The sequence below is a fragment of the Choloepus didactylus genome, chromosome 3 (assembly GCF_015220235.1).
Source record: "Choloepus didactylus isolate mChoDid1 chromosome 3, mChoDid1.pri, whole genome shotgun sequence".
In the NCBI taxonomy this organism is placed as follows: Eukaryota; Metazoa; Chordata; class Mammalia; order Pilosa; family Megalonychidae; genus Choloepus; species Choloepus didactylus.
In genome coordinates, this window is record NC_051309.1 from 218,613,944 (window position 1) to 218,627,720 (window position 13,777).

The 13,777-nt window shown below is 40.4% G+C and overlaps 1 pseudogene; it reads left to right on the plus strand.

Annotated features, from left to right (window-relative positions):
- The first annotated feature begins 1,733 nt into the window (after window positions 1–1,733).
- LOC119528994 lies at window positions 1,734–2,731 on the plus strand (annotated as a pseudogene).
- The last annotated feature ends 11,046 nt before the right edge of the window (window positions 2,732–13,777 follow it).

The following is a 13,777-nucleotide window of genomic DNA, read 5'->3' on the forward strand; positions in this document are numbered from 1 at the left end:
ATATCACTCTTACAACTTGCCTTTGGTTTGCAGTATTGGGTACTGGAAGGGCAGGAACTGAGTGGTTAGCACAGCATGCGGTGATGAGTGAGCTGCTGAAGGCAGAATATCACTGTCATGGATGTGGGGGTGGGCATCTCCTGTCTAATGGGCATTTTATGACTTTGTTGAGATTGGTTTATTTTCCTCTGGCTGTGCATTATTTGTGTCTTAAGAAGTGTCATATTCAGAGCTTGTCTCTCGTCTTCAGCCCCCCAGAGTATAGTGTTTAAACTAGGACTAGCTGTTAGGGCAAAAGAACTCAGAAGAAGGTGATGTGAAATGGGAGTGCCATGTATAGCTTATATGGTTACCAATGCAAAGCAACTGGCTCCGATGCATCAGCTGAAATTTTACCCATGGTTTCAAACACGTGTCAAAAATAATCACAGAAAATGAAGTATCAGCTACATTGTCAGGAGAAATTAAAAAAGACCCATTAACAGATTGTATGTATATCTTGGCAAGATGGGGGTATGTATGACAAGTCTCCTGTTTGTATGTACAGAAAACCAAGTAGCTTTGCCATGATCAATGGGAGATTTAGGATGAGTTTCTGTTGCATATGCACTATGCAGCATAAGAAGAGCCAATTTAACTCTTTGTGCCTCTGATTGTGCAAATCAAAGAAATTGATGGTGGGACTAATTGACCCTAAAATCTCTTTTGATTCTCTTTATGATTCTAAGAAGTCAGAATTCTCAGTTACAGAACTGTTTCCTTGACCCATGACTTCATGTTTTCATACTGGGATTTCTTGAAGCTTTGGCTGAGAACATACAGAAGTTCCACCTAATGATTTCCTAACATTGACTTCTTCGTTTATTTTCATTCGTTCCACAAATATTTATTGAGCATCTGTTAAGTGATGGTGTTGCATGGATGAGAAAGAAATGGTTTCTGTCAACAAGGAGGTCCGTTTCAGTGGGGAGAATGGTTAAGTAAGCTAACAATTCCAATAGAACTATGGTTGGCATCTGCATAATATTATAGGAGTAGTCTTCAGTGGGGAGTGGTTTTGTCCCTCAATGTCTGAAGACACTTTTGGTTGTCAGGGCTGGGGAAGAGTGCTACTGGCAGCTAGTGGGTAGAAGCCAGGGTTGTTGCTGACCATCCCACAATGTACAGAGCAGCGCCCACAACAAAGAATTATCCGGCCCTCACATCATTGGTGCCAGTGTTGAGCAATCTATGTTATTGCACCAACAAGGCAGTGCACACATTCTCCAAGTGTATGAAAGAAAAGTGGCAGTAGCGAAAAGCATTCTAATGACTTGGTTTCATGTGAGTCATGACAGATGAGTAGCAGTTAATCAGAAGAATTTGTGGAGCACAGGAGGGAGGATATGCAGAAAAGCTTTCAGGCAGAGGAACCACCCAGACTCAGAGGGTGATGGAGCATGGCACCATGACTGAATGGCATGTGTTCCATTGTGCCAGAGCTCACATGATATCTAAATTTGCTGAAATTTAATAAAGATAAAATGTTAGGGTAAAAGGTCTTGTGTAAAATGTTGAGGAGCTTGAGTCATTTTGAAGGTGACTGATGGTGAGCCTGTGGATGATTTTAAACAGGTGACTTGATCAAATCTGCTTGCTAGGTCCTGGAGCTGCCGCTTGCCAAATCTGGATCTAAGCACCGCGCACTGCAGATGCCTGCTCGACGTGTAGTCCCAGTTCCTTCCCGTTCCAAGTCAAAAATGGCAGCTCTCAAGGATCAGCTGATTCAGAATCTTATAAAGGAAGAACAGACCCCTCAGAATAAGATTACAGTTGTTGGGGTTGGTGCTGTTGGCATGGCCTGTACCATTAGTATCTTAAAGGAATTTGCAGATGAACTTGCACTTGTTGATGTCATAGAAGACAAATCGAAGGGAGAAGTGATGGATCCCCAACATGGCAGCCTGTTCCTCAGAACACCAAAAATTATCTCTGGCAAAGACTATAGTGTGACTGCAAACTCCAAGCTGGTTATCATCACAGCTGGGGCATGTCAGAAAGAGGGAGACAGCCATCTTCATTTGGTCCAGCGTAACATGAATATCTTTAAATTCATCATTCCTAATGTTGTAAAATACAGCCTGAACTGCAAGTTACTTGTTTCCAATCCAGTGGATATCTTGACCTATGTGGCTTGGAAAATATGTGGCTTTCCCAAAAACCGTGTTATTGGAAGTGGTTGCCATCTGGATTCAGCCCGGTTCCGTTATCTAATGAGGGAGAGACTGGGGGTTCACTCATTAAGCTGTCATGGCTGGGTCCTTGGGGAGCATGGAGACTCTAGTGTGCCTGTATGGAGTGGAATGAATGTTGCTGGGGTCTCCTTGAAAAATCTGCACCCTGAATTAAACACTGATGCTGTTAAGGAACAGGAGAAAGAGGTTCACCAGCAGGTGGTTGACAGTGTTTATGAAGTGATCAAACTGAAAGGTTACACCTCCTGGGCTACTGGGCTGTCTGTGGCAGATGTGGCAGAAAGTATGATGAAGAATCTTAGATGGTACATCCAGTTTCCACCATGATTAAGGGTCTCTATGGAATAAAAGATGATGTCTTCCTTAGTGTTCCTTGCATCTTGGAACAGAATGGAATCTCAGACATTGTCAAGGTGTCTCTGACTCCTGAAGAAGAGGCCCGTTTGAACAAGAGTGCAGATCCACTTTGGGGGACCCAAAAAGAGCTGCAATTTTAAAGTCTTATAATGTTGTATCACTTACTGTCTAGATTACAACAGGATTTTTGTTGGGGATTGTGCATGTTGTCCTTTTTATCTGGTCTTTGATTAAAGCAGTGATGTTAAAATGACCTAGGGAAAACATCAATTTCTTAAAGTTAGAAGTAGGAATGGTTCATAAAACCTTACAGCTATATCCTGATGCTGGATATGATACTTATCTTGGGTAGTCCCCAAGTTAGTATAAAATACTTCACTTCTGAGGCACCAGTGCCAATGTTGCACATGCTGCAGGTGCCTTTCAAAGCAGAAGAATGCATGATTACTATGCATTATATACCTTCTGGTTCCTTAATCCAACATGCCAAGGTCAACTTCTCCCCCCCCCCCCATTCAGTCACATCCTGGACTTCAAGTGTAAATCCAACACTGCATGTTTTGTGCATAACTGTTCTAAAGGATCTTATTTTGTGTACCAAATGTATCAAAGTGGTATACACTGCCATGTAATGTAAAAAGAAACCAACTATCCAGACGTGACATACCATTTAAAACACCAAATAAACCATGAACAGTGACTACTAAAAAAAAAAAAATCTGCTTGCTAATCCTCAGTCTTTTGGGGGAAGTTGGTTTTAAAGGGGTGAGACAGAAGGGTGTTGCCACCAGTGAGGGGATTTTTGTATTAGCCCAAGTGAAAAGTGCTGGGGGCCTGAATGAGGCAGTGACCATGCAAATGGAGATACAGTAACCTTGTTAAGAGGGTAGGCAGTTGGTTGTGGGTGATATAGGACAGGGACTATACAGGATGATGCTCAGGTTCCAGTTCCACCAAGACAACAGTGACAGCATTTACCAAGAAAAGAAGGTACAAAAGGAAGAGCACATTTGGGTGGGAGAGAGTGGTAGACTCTGGCTTCCTACCTTACTAGAGGAAAACATGAAGCTAGCCTAATTAAAATCACAGGTCCCTGGAGCTTAACTAGCTTTCAAATTTGGCTTTGAATGAAACATCTGAAATGGTTTCCTGAAAAATAACCTGACTCATTAGCTCAGTTTAAAGATAGAAATACAAGGAGGCATCTATTCTGACAGACTTACAAGAAGCACAAATATATAAGGACATCCTGGTCAGAATCGTATGTGTGGCCTTTATTGGGTGCAATTATTCTGGACTACTGAAGAATATTTATAAGAGCACCAGCTAGATATGGCACAGCCTAAGTTGTCTTGATTGCTGCTCACTCTTTCTCTTCAAGCAGATGGTGATGTCCATTGCAGGTGGAGGAACCCTGCAATCATACCAGCTTTATATTCACTTGATTGTTATTTCATTTGGGAAGAAGGCTTGACCTCCAATGGAGTTAGAGGGTCCTGGGCTATTCAGTTTGAATTACTCTTCTTTCAGTGCTCCAAAATTCTAAGAGATTTCAGTCTTTCTTCCATTGCTTCTGATGGTCCTATATACAGGCATTTCCTTTGGGTCCAAAGTTACCTGGTAGGGATTTGGTTTGTTCATAGCTTCTGAGATTTGAATGCATGAGCTTAAATATATTCTTTGGTGATTCCTGCATTACTTGACTTTCAACTCAAGTTGATCCAAAAGGTTCCAGAAGTGGGGTAAGACTTTATGGCTTGGGCAGGTAGATTTCTTTTGCCCCACATTTGAAAACAGCATCTACATAAAAACAGTAGGTTACCTATTATTTAATGCTTGCTTTAAAGTGTCATAAAAGCAGCTGGCTTCTACATAAGCTGACTCATTCCATTTTTCAGAATCCTCCTTGAAGTAGGCATTGTCTGCTTTACAGATGAGGAAACTGAGGCTCAGAAAGATTACGTAACACTAGTAAGTGATAGGTTATAGCCCTTCCCACAGCTCCACCGGTCCAGTGCTTTTTCTCCCTACCACCATGTGGTCTCAGCGTCCTCTTCCTAGACCACTACCGATGGGGAAGCTGTGATTATGATAAAAAGCCTCACTGCACAGAAGGGAATATTCTCCCATCCTAAGTGACATTCTCTACTTCTTTTATTTTGAATGTTATCCTATTTTGAATTTTAGTTGTGTATGTGCATGCCATCCTGTACTAGACTGATAGTTGAAATCTTTGTAAATCAGTTTTTGCTGTCTATGGGTTTTGTTCATGCTCATGTAGTCTTGCTGTCTTGCGTGGATGGTAATATATGACTGCTTGCTGGATATTATTCTTGAAGAATTATGTCTGGGAGCAGAGAGGCTTTGTGCTTGTTTCTGCCAGGCATCTAGGAGCACCCCAGACTGAAGTGCCGTGAACCAAGTCTTGGGCGGGAGAGTTTCTGGCCCACACAGCCTCTGCATGTGATGCCTGAGATCCTTCCTATGTCTCCTGAGGGCCAGTGGGAAGGGGCTGGTGAAGAATGTTTTTTGTTTTGCCTTTCACTTTTTCAAGGCAGTCAGTCCTCTCTGAATTTCCATTTGTTAGGAGAAGAAGAATGATTTATAACTGATTTAAACTTACCTTGATAGAGTGCCATTTGGGAGCCTAACTCTGTAGGACGAGGATCTCGCCAAAGCCCCCCTGAGTTCCTGATCTCTAGCACCATAAGGTCAGTAGTATATATCTGAGCTCAAGGTTTGCAGTATCAAGAGTCACCTTCATGGCAAATGCAGCTTTGGTGTTCTAATACTCAGCTAACCTCTCTGCTTGTAGGCTTTCTCTCAAAACTTTGACTGAGGTGTCCCTCTCAGTGTTTTTCAGGTCTTCCATGTTTTTGTTTATTTATTTGAGAAATTAGTGTTGAGCACTTTATCTTCGGCCTTTCAAAATAAGTTAAAGTTGAGTATTAATAAAAATAACAAGAATTACTTTGATAAACCAGAATTCAGAAGGAGCATTTTGTATTTTAAATTATACTAGAAGCTTACAAAGAATGAATTTGAGTAGATATGTTGGTCACTGGAAGCTGGAAAAAAGGAAAATGGGCTTATGTTATTGCAAACCAGATGAGATGGACAGTTAGGTTTGAACTCTGGGATGTCATTAAGTGAACCAACTCAATAAGACCTTTTACCTTCAGAGTCCCTGAGTTGCTGAATAGAAGGGCCAAGGCTCAGATGAATGTGTAAGAGATAAGCAGTTTTCTTGGGGAGTGTGATGATTAGGTTCATGTGTCAACTTGGCCAGATGATGGTACCCAGGTGTCTGGTCAAGTAAGCACTGGCCTAACCATTGCTGCGAGGACTTTTGTGGCTGGTTAATAACCAACAGGCTGGTTTATTAAATCATCAGTCAGTTGGCTGCAGCTGTGACTGATGATGTCAACGAAGGGCATATCTTCCACAATGAGAGAATGCAGTCAGCTGGGTTTAATCCAATGAGTTGAAGACTTTTAAATGAGATAGATAGAGGACCTTCACTTCTTCTTTGGCTGACCGGTGAAACAGTTCTGAGGAGTTCATGAGAGTTGCCAGTTTGTTTCCTGAGTTCATTGAACATCTTCATTGGAGTTGCCAGTTTGCTGCCTGCCCTATGGAATTTGGATTTGTGCATCCCCACAGTTGCATGAGACACTTTTATAACTCATATTTATAGATATCTCTCGCTGATTCTATTTTCCTAGAGGACCCTAACTAATACAGGGAGTAAGGAAAGCAAAGAACTCATAAAGGGGCTGAAATATGGCCAAACCCATGCATCTACATAATTATATAATAGCTGATGTTTGTATTATATGATGTTATTTGAAAGCACTCTCAAATGTTAACACCATTTACTTCGTTTAATCCTAAAAACTGCCTTATGAAGAAGGTTATTATCATCAGCATTGTACATGAAATGTCACAGAAGGTCAGCCACTTTCCCTGAGAGCACACAGTAAGTGGCAGAGCTCTGATAAGAGAGCCCTGGTCTTCTGACAGGAAGTTCAATATCCTCTCACTACCTCCATTTTCCACCTCCACCCTGAAGGAAAATGGTTTCTTGCATTCTAAACCATCAGTTGAATGAGATGTTACTGATGAGTTCATACTGTAGGAGAGACAGAGAATACAATTAAGGGCAAGGATTCTGCTGTTGGGGGATGATTGTCACAGTAACTCAAGAGATTCTTATAGGTTATCAAGGTTTAATAGAAAAGTTATCTTAAAGCACATTTCTGATTTCATAGCTTGCCTACTCTGAAAACTTAGACTTCCAAACTGGTGGTTAAAATGACTATACTGTCTGGCTGGCACCTACCATTCCAGCCTTTTTATTTCCTATCATCTATGTGTGTCACTCAACCGGATGAGAAGACCAGAAGCCCTCTACCTTCTCTGCCCTTATTTAACTCTGCTGTGTGGCTGATGTGGCTGTTTCCCTTAGGAATGCCCTTCTCCCTCTCCACCTGCATAGCCTTGTTTGTCCATCCGACTCCTATGCTGCCTCTTCATGAACTGGTTCCTGTTTTCCACACAACTTCCTTTCCATTCTCTCAACTTCCACTGCATTTTGTTTGCTTTGTTTTAGCACAGATTGCAAAGAGCAGCTTTGGTGCCCTGACGTTCAGTGTACCACGCTGCTTGTAGGCTTTCTTCCGAAAGTTGGTCTCAGGTATCCCCCTGTGATTTTTGGGTCTTCAGAGTTCCCAATTGGCTTATTGGAAGCATTATTATCTAGTACTTGATCTTGGACATCTAAAAATAAGAGAAAGTTGAGTATTAATAACAGTAACAAGAATTACTTTGATAAAGTCAGAATCAGGAGAAGGAGCTCTTTGTATTTTAAAATTATACAAAAAGCTTATGAACAATGAATTTGAGTATATATATCAGTCCCTGGGAGAAAGGACAGTGGCCTTAGATTACTGGAAATCAGCTGAGTGCAGCAGTTAGGTCTAAACCCTGGGATGTCATTATGTGAGCCAACTCAATATAACCCTTTGCCTTCAAAGCTGTGGGTGCATGAGCCTGGGACCCTAAATAAGTGAGATCCTGTGTGTGTGTGTGTGTGTGTGAGAGAGAGAGAGAGAGAGAGAGAGAGAGAGAGAGAGAGAGAGAGAGAGAGAGAGAGAGAGAGAGAAATTGCTTGGTTTTAGAAATATTGGTAAAGATTAAGATTCTTCACCAAAAGTCTCTGGTTCAGTCTATTAGGGGAATAATGGGAAATTGAAAACCCGTATGTACTACTCAAAAATTTATCTGAAAGCTGTGCTTGGCCTCTGGCTCCAGTTTGTAACTCTGTCCTATAGCTTCTAGGGACAGATAATGGATACAAGTCAAAAAATAATGCTTCCATTCTTAATTATAAATACACCGAGAGTGTCGACATGTGATCAGCTTTCTAACCTTCGAGTGTCTTTGGTAAAGTGGGTGCTCAATATGTTTTTGTTGAATTTCAGGAAACTTTTGGAGGGTGATGCGTGAAGGGAGCTGAGAAAAAAATGAGCTGGCTGGGTTGAGTGTGCTGTTTTAGATTAGAAAAGTTGAGACCACTTTTTGTAAACTGTTTCATTTTGATGTTTTATTAATCACCGCTGTTGGGGAATTTAAATATTTTAATGATGGGTATATTTTACTCTTTGCATGCCCTGGGGCTTTTTTTTAAGGAAATAGCAGTTAAAAAATTAAAATAGAATCCCTGTTGGTATTCAAACTGCCTGGTGACACTTAAGGACTCACTCTACTCGGAATTTGGGTCAGCGTGGCATTTGGCGATGGGAAACCTGAATTTACTTCCCTAAAAGATTTTAACAATGCTGAAATCTAGGCTCTTTAAGTAATTTCATCTCTCACAATAGAGCCTATAAAAATTATTCCATGAAAATATCTTCTGCTTTGAATGTGAATCTTCATTCTTCCAACAAAGCTTGGGGAGTGGTGGCTGGTGAATTTCGCCTTTCTAATTATTAAAATTATCTTTTCCTGGGAAAACTCTGTAAATTATAAATTGTGTATCTTTGGGGAGCCTCTAGTGAATGTAAGTTCAGCTCTCCTTAAGGCTATTCAGTACTTATTAAAATAACAGAGTTTGGGGAAGGTGAGTTAAGAATATAACTTTCAAAGAATGGGAATATTTTGGTTTGCTGTTTTTTTTCTGTCTGTCTAGATTTTTAATGGTAAAGTGTGCTTGTTCTTGGGACAGGGAGTTAAAGTAGTCACTTTTGAAAGGAGGTTGCTCTCTTGCTTTGTGGTTTTTCTTTTCCCACTAAAGCATCAATCCCACATGGAATTAAGGCACATCTTTGCTTGCTTTCTCTCCTGTTTTGGGTTTAAGGCTGTTTGCTTGCCCATGGAGGGTTTCAGTTTGGCCTCTCTGCCCTTTTCTTTCCTTAAGTTCATATAGGACTTGGCCAGTGACCACATTTGTGGGGTCACGATCTAAAATTGTCCCTGAAAATCTTTCCACATCACCAGTTTTATTTGTCATTTTGCGTCTCTATTGCAGCCTTGCCTTTTCACTGACAGCATTTGCCAATTTCTCCCTCTCTGGGTTGCTGTCTAATTCCGTAAATCATAGACAGGCAGGGTGTGGAGCCCGAGTCATGTCATAGAATTGTGACTTTTCATTCCCTCCCACTCAACCATTCAGAATTGTCACTTTCCAGCCAATTCTTAGACATGAAGTTTTAAAAATACATAAATAGCTTTGTGACTCACCTAAGGGATTCTTTGACCTTTTATTTCCATTGTTTTCACTTTTTTCTCCCTCGGTTAGAAATCAACAGTCTGCATTTTAAAACAAAACTCCTTGCTCCACACAACTAAAGGTGAAGCGGAGTAAGCCGTAGTTTAAAAGACTCTACAGGGAAGAGTTGGAGAGAGGCTATGAGTAGGGAGAAAGAAAATTGAGAAAGAAAAGGTAAGACTGGATATTTTAAGGGATATGAAGGCATTCTGTTGCAAGTGGATCAACAATAAAGGCACCCCCTCCAGCCACCCAGAAACATCCAACCAGAGCATTTTCTTCCTGAATTCTCACCCAGAGGTGGATATAGCATGAAGCTAATAAAGCTTATGCTTTAGGGTCTATCCCAGGCCAACAGAAGGATCCTAATGATATGTTCACATGCTTATATGCTTTGTAACATCTGCAAAAGTAAGATACTTTTAACTTCAAATGGCCTCTTTCCATTCGATTTTCCCAATGACCCACTGTTCCCAATGACCCTGAGCATCATGGGAATTTCCCAAGGGGAAGTTGAGTTGAGGACCCATTTAACTTGGGTTTCCTGAGCACCATTTTTGTGATTATTTGTCACTTCCTTATGTAGCTAAGTTCCTGCCAGACATCTCACCACAGGAAGGGCTTCTAGGAATATGCCTACCGCTGACTGTGCTGATTCCAGGGCAAACTAATTAGAGGGTCCTCAGTTAAAAAAGGATTTAAGTTTGTCAGTACTCAAGAAAATTTAAAATGCCCTGAAATCTTCCAGCTCCAACAGGAAAGAAGCTTGAAAGAGATTTTTCGAAATTCGGCAATCCTAGACATTTGCATGCCATCACCACTATTGAATTGTGACACTGAGAGAAACTTTTCTGAACTATTGATAATAATAGCAGATTTTGGGTAACCAAAGCTAAACGAAAGATTGAATTTTTTTTTTCTATTCTCCTTATAGAAAGTTATTTTTATAAAATCACTGTTACATGACGAAGTGATCAAAGAGTAGGTAATCAGAAATGTAGGGAAAATATAGATGTGTATATATCTTGAAGTTAATGAAAATATTATGTTCTGGATTTTTGTGATGTTTGTGGCATTTGCTGGCTTTTAAAAACTTGCAATTTGTTATGATTTCTTTTCTCATTTACTTTTGTATCTTAATTTTGTATTCAAAAGTTTGTGATATTTTTCTCAAAGAGGGCCTCCAATGTTATAAAAGCTGCAACGTGCCACAAAACCTGGCTCCACCCTTGATTTGACCTGACAATTCCTCTATCAGCTGAATGTGGTTGACTTAGGTCCCCCATGGTTACATGAAATCAAACACACTGAGCAGACTTCAGGTTCTGCGAATAACACTCTAGCTGGTGTGTTAGCTACAGTCTGGTGGCAGAATGACACACATCTCTTCTCCTTGATCCTGGATTAACTACCTGTCAGGCAGGAGGAGCAGATGGTTTTACAAAATTTCTGGACATCGTAATCCTGACTGGCTTAGAAATCTGATTCAATTTTGGGAAATTATTACATCCCTGATAGTACCTCCATTTTGACCCTTGACATCAAAAAAATAGTTTTAGGTGAGCAGAGAAAAAAAATTGCCATTAGGACAAGGTGGGATTAGGAGAACAATCTTAATATGTAGTCCATTCTCATTTTTTTTCCAAGGTTAGATTTCTAAATATTCTGCTGCCTAAGAAAGTCTATAACATAATCTGATAGCAACAGGTGAAGGCTTTTACTTATACTTACCTAGCTTTATAAAATGGCTCCAATTTAGTGAAAATTTGAAACCACAACAATAACCTCTTATTAAAAGAGCCACATCATTAGTGGGGAGCTAGATCAGGGATGCATGGTTGAAAATGTGTCCTTTGATTTTACCTGACTCCCTTAATCCATACAGCAGCTCTGTCAAAGAAATATCCTCAATACGTCCATTAAATCAGGCAAAAACTCAGAGAGATTAAGTAACTTGTCCAATGTCTGTAGATAGTAAATAGTAGTCTGCAATTTGGAGATAATAAGTCTGTCTCCAGAGTTTACAGACTGTCAGTGAAGGCCATTTGGGTCGGGGATGTCTGGAGGAGAGAAGAGCTCTTTCTGCCTGTTTTGCTTTGTGAAAGTGGTGGAGGGGATTTGATGTATTATGGAGTTATAGTGAGATTGAGTCTGTGAAAATTGAGTCTTCTCTACCTCTTTTCTAGTATTTGAAAACAGAACCCTCTTTCTGATCCATTATCTCTGTCTGAATATCAGCTTGAGAGTTGGGGACATTGGCTTGGATTTGCCATTTTCTGGGGGCAGCACTGTAAATAGTGTGATCACTTGCAGTTTCAGATAATAGGTTGGGAAATGCAGGAATGGAGAGTTTACTAGCTCAAAAATGACTAACAGATTCTAGAATTGAAATGATTACTTTCTGAGAATTTGAATTGGGTCAGCTGCCTATCCCTTTTAATAAGAGACCATAGTCATCTGCAATAATTAATCTCAAAATATGAGTTAGTAAGAAACCCAAGGAAACACTGCTGTAACCAAACAGAGAGAAAATATGGTCTCCAAACTTTTCTTTTTATCACAGTTACTTTGCAGATGAGGGTCAAATCTTCTGTTAAAACACTTACCATATAGGTACAAAGACAAAATAGAGGGATGAAGTTTACAAATGAAGATTATCAAGGTGGAATGGAACAAATGCAGTCAGCTATATATATATGTGTATATATATATAGCTGTATAATATATAATGTATGTAACACAGTGTACTTGAAAAAGGCATGTGAAGTGGCAAATGACAAAGCGGATTGTGTTGCCATGTTGGACAGAGCCCAGGAAAGGGTCAGGGCCCTGGAGAAGAGGAGCAGTCCCCTCCTTCACTAGCGTGGTGGCCTTTGGGAAGCCTTCTATCTTTTCTAGATTCTTGCCTTGAGGCAAAGTGGAGATGACAACCCTGCCCTGTCCACATCTCAGGTAGTTGAGGGGGTTAAATGAGATCCAATATGATAGAAGAGCCTTGGCCTCCATGTCACTGTAGAGTCTGTGTTCTCATGAGGACAAAACATTTAATATATGTGAAAGCTCCTAATACAGTGCTCAGCCCAATGTAGGCTCTTTAAGTGGTTGTTAAAGAAATGATGACTATTGAATGGCCTAGACTGGAAATCCGATATTCTGGATTCTAATCTTCCAGGGCTTCAAAGAGATGCTCCAGGGATTTTGCAAATATTACTGGTACTGGTGAATGTAAAACTCCCAGATGTAATCAAAATGCAATTCTATTTTACATCATCTCTGCTTCATTAACATTTTTCCATGGGGGTGGGTGGGATGGGAGGGGGTGGTGGGGGTACTTTTCTTTGTTGTTGGATGGAAATTTGGGTAGATCCCATAACTTTTCTACCCATTTTTAGGTAATTAGCCATCATATGATCACCTTAACTCACAAAGCACTAACACTTGTTTTTCTTGGTAAATAGACTGTGTCTGGTCCACAATATTAATCAATCCTTTTCAATCTTCCACTCAAAGTCCTTGTTTCCTTCCCTGTGTCACAGTGTGTAGCTGGTTACAGCCTTCCTTCAGGGTTGGTTTCTTTTCTCTCTCCCCTCATCTCCTTCACAAGCTAACTACTCTTGCCCTTTTGGACCCCTAGTTGGGGGTATAGGGACTGAGAGGGACAGGGGAGGCTTTACTTGGCCATGCTACTTCTAGCTCTCTTGGCCTGATCAACGGCTGGAGTTGCCCCTCTCTTGGTACTTTAAAAGATTCTTCAGAGATTCCAATTGGCAACTCTTATAATATAGATGGCATCTTTTATTTCCCAGGCTGCCACACGGCACTCAGTACCTGAATCTCTGATGGGTCACCATAATTGCTGTTCCCTTGTGCTCCCATTCAAACCTCTTGGGAAGGATTTTAAAGGACTTTGGTTCAGATTTCTTTCTTGTGGGTAGTTTATATTTGGTCCAGGACATATTCATGTAATCTTTGCTCAAAAGACTGAAAATATAGGGTAATGCCAATGAAGGCACCTTTATCTTTATCAGGTTGTATGGAACACACAGAAGGTTCTCTTGATGCTCCATCTTCCGGTGCATGGGTTAGATGTTTTTCATCCTTTTCACCAGTACCCCCACTCCTGCATTTATTGTGGAGGACTCTGCAGTTCATCAGCTTTCTCTAAAGAAAAACTCACTTTTCTGGTCTTGTTTATATCCTTGATCCTTCTGAAGGGTTTGAGATTTATGGAACCATTTCTCAATCATCCTTTGTAAGTTTTGCATTTGAGAATTGTCCCACATTCACTTTGGTATCTGATATCTCTCATGGTGGTGCTTTAGTTGAAACTTCAGTATTTACATCTTATTACACAAACAATAAATTATTTTCCATCAAGCCATAAAGATTTAATCTTCCTGAGGAAAAGGTTTATTGT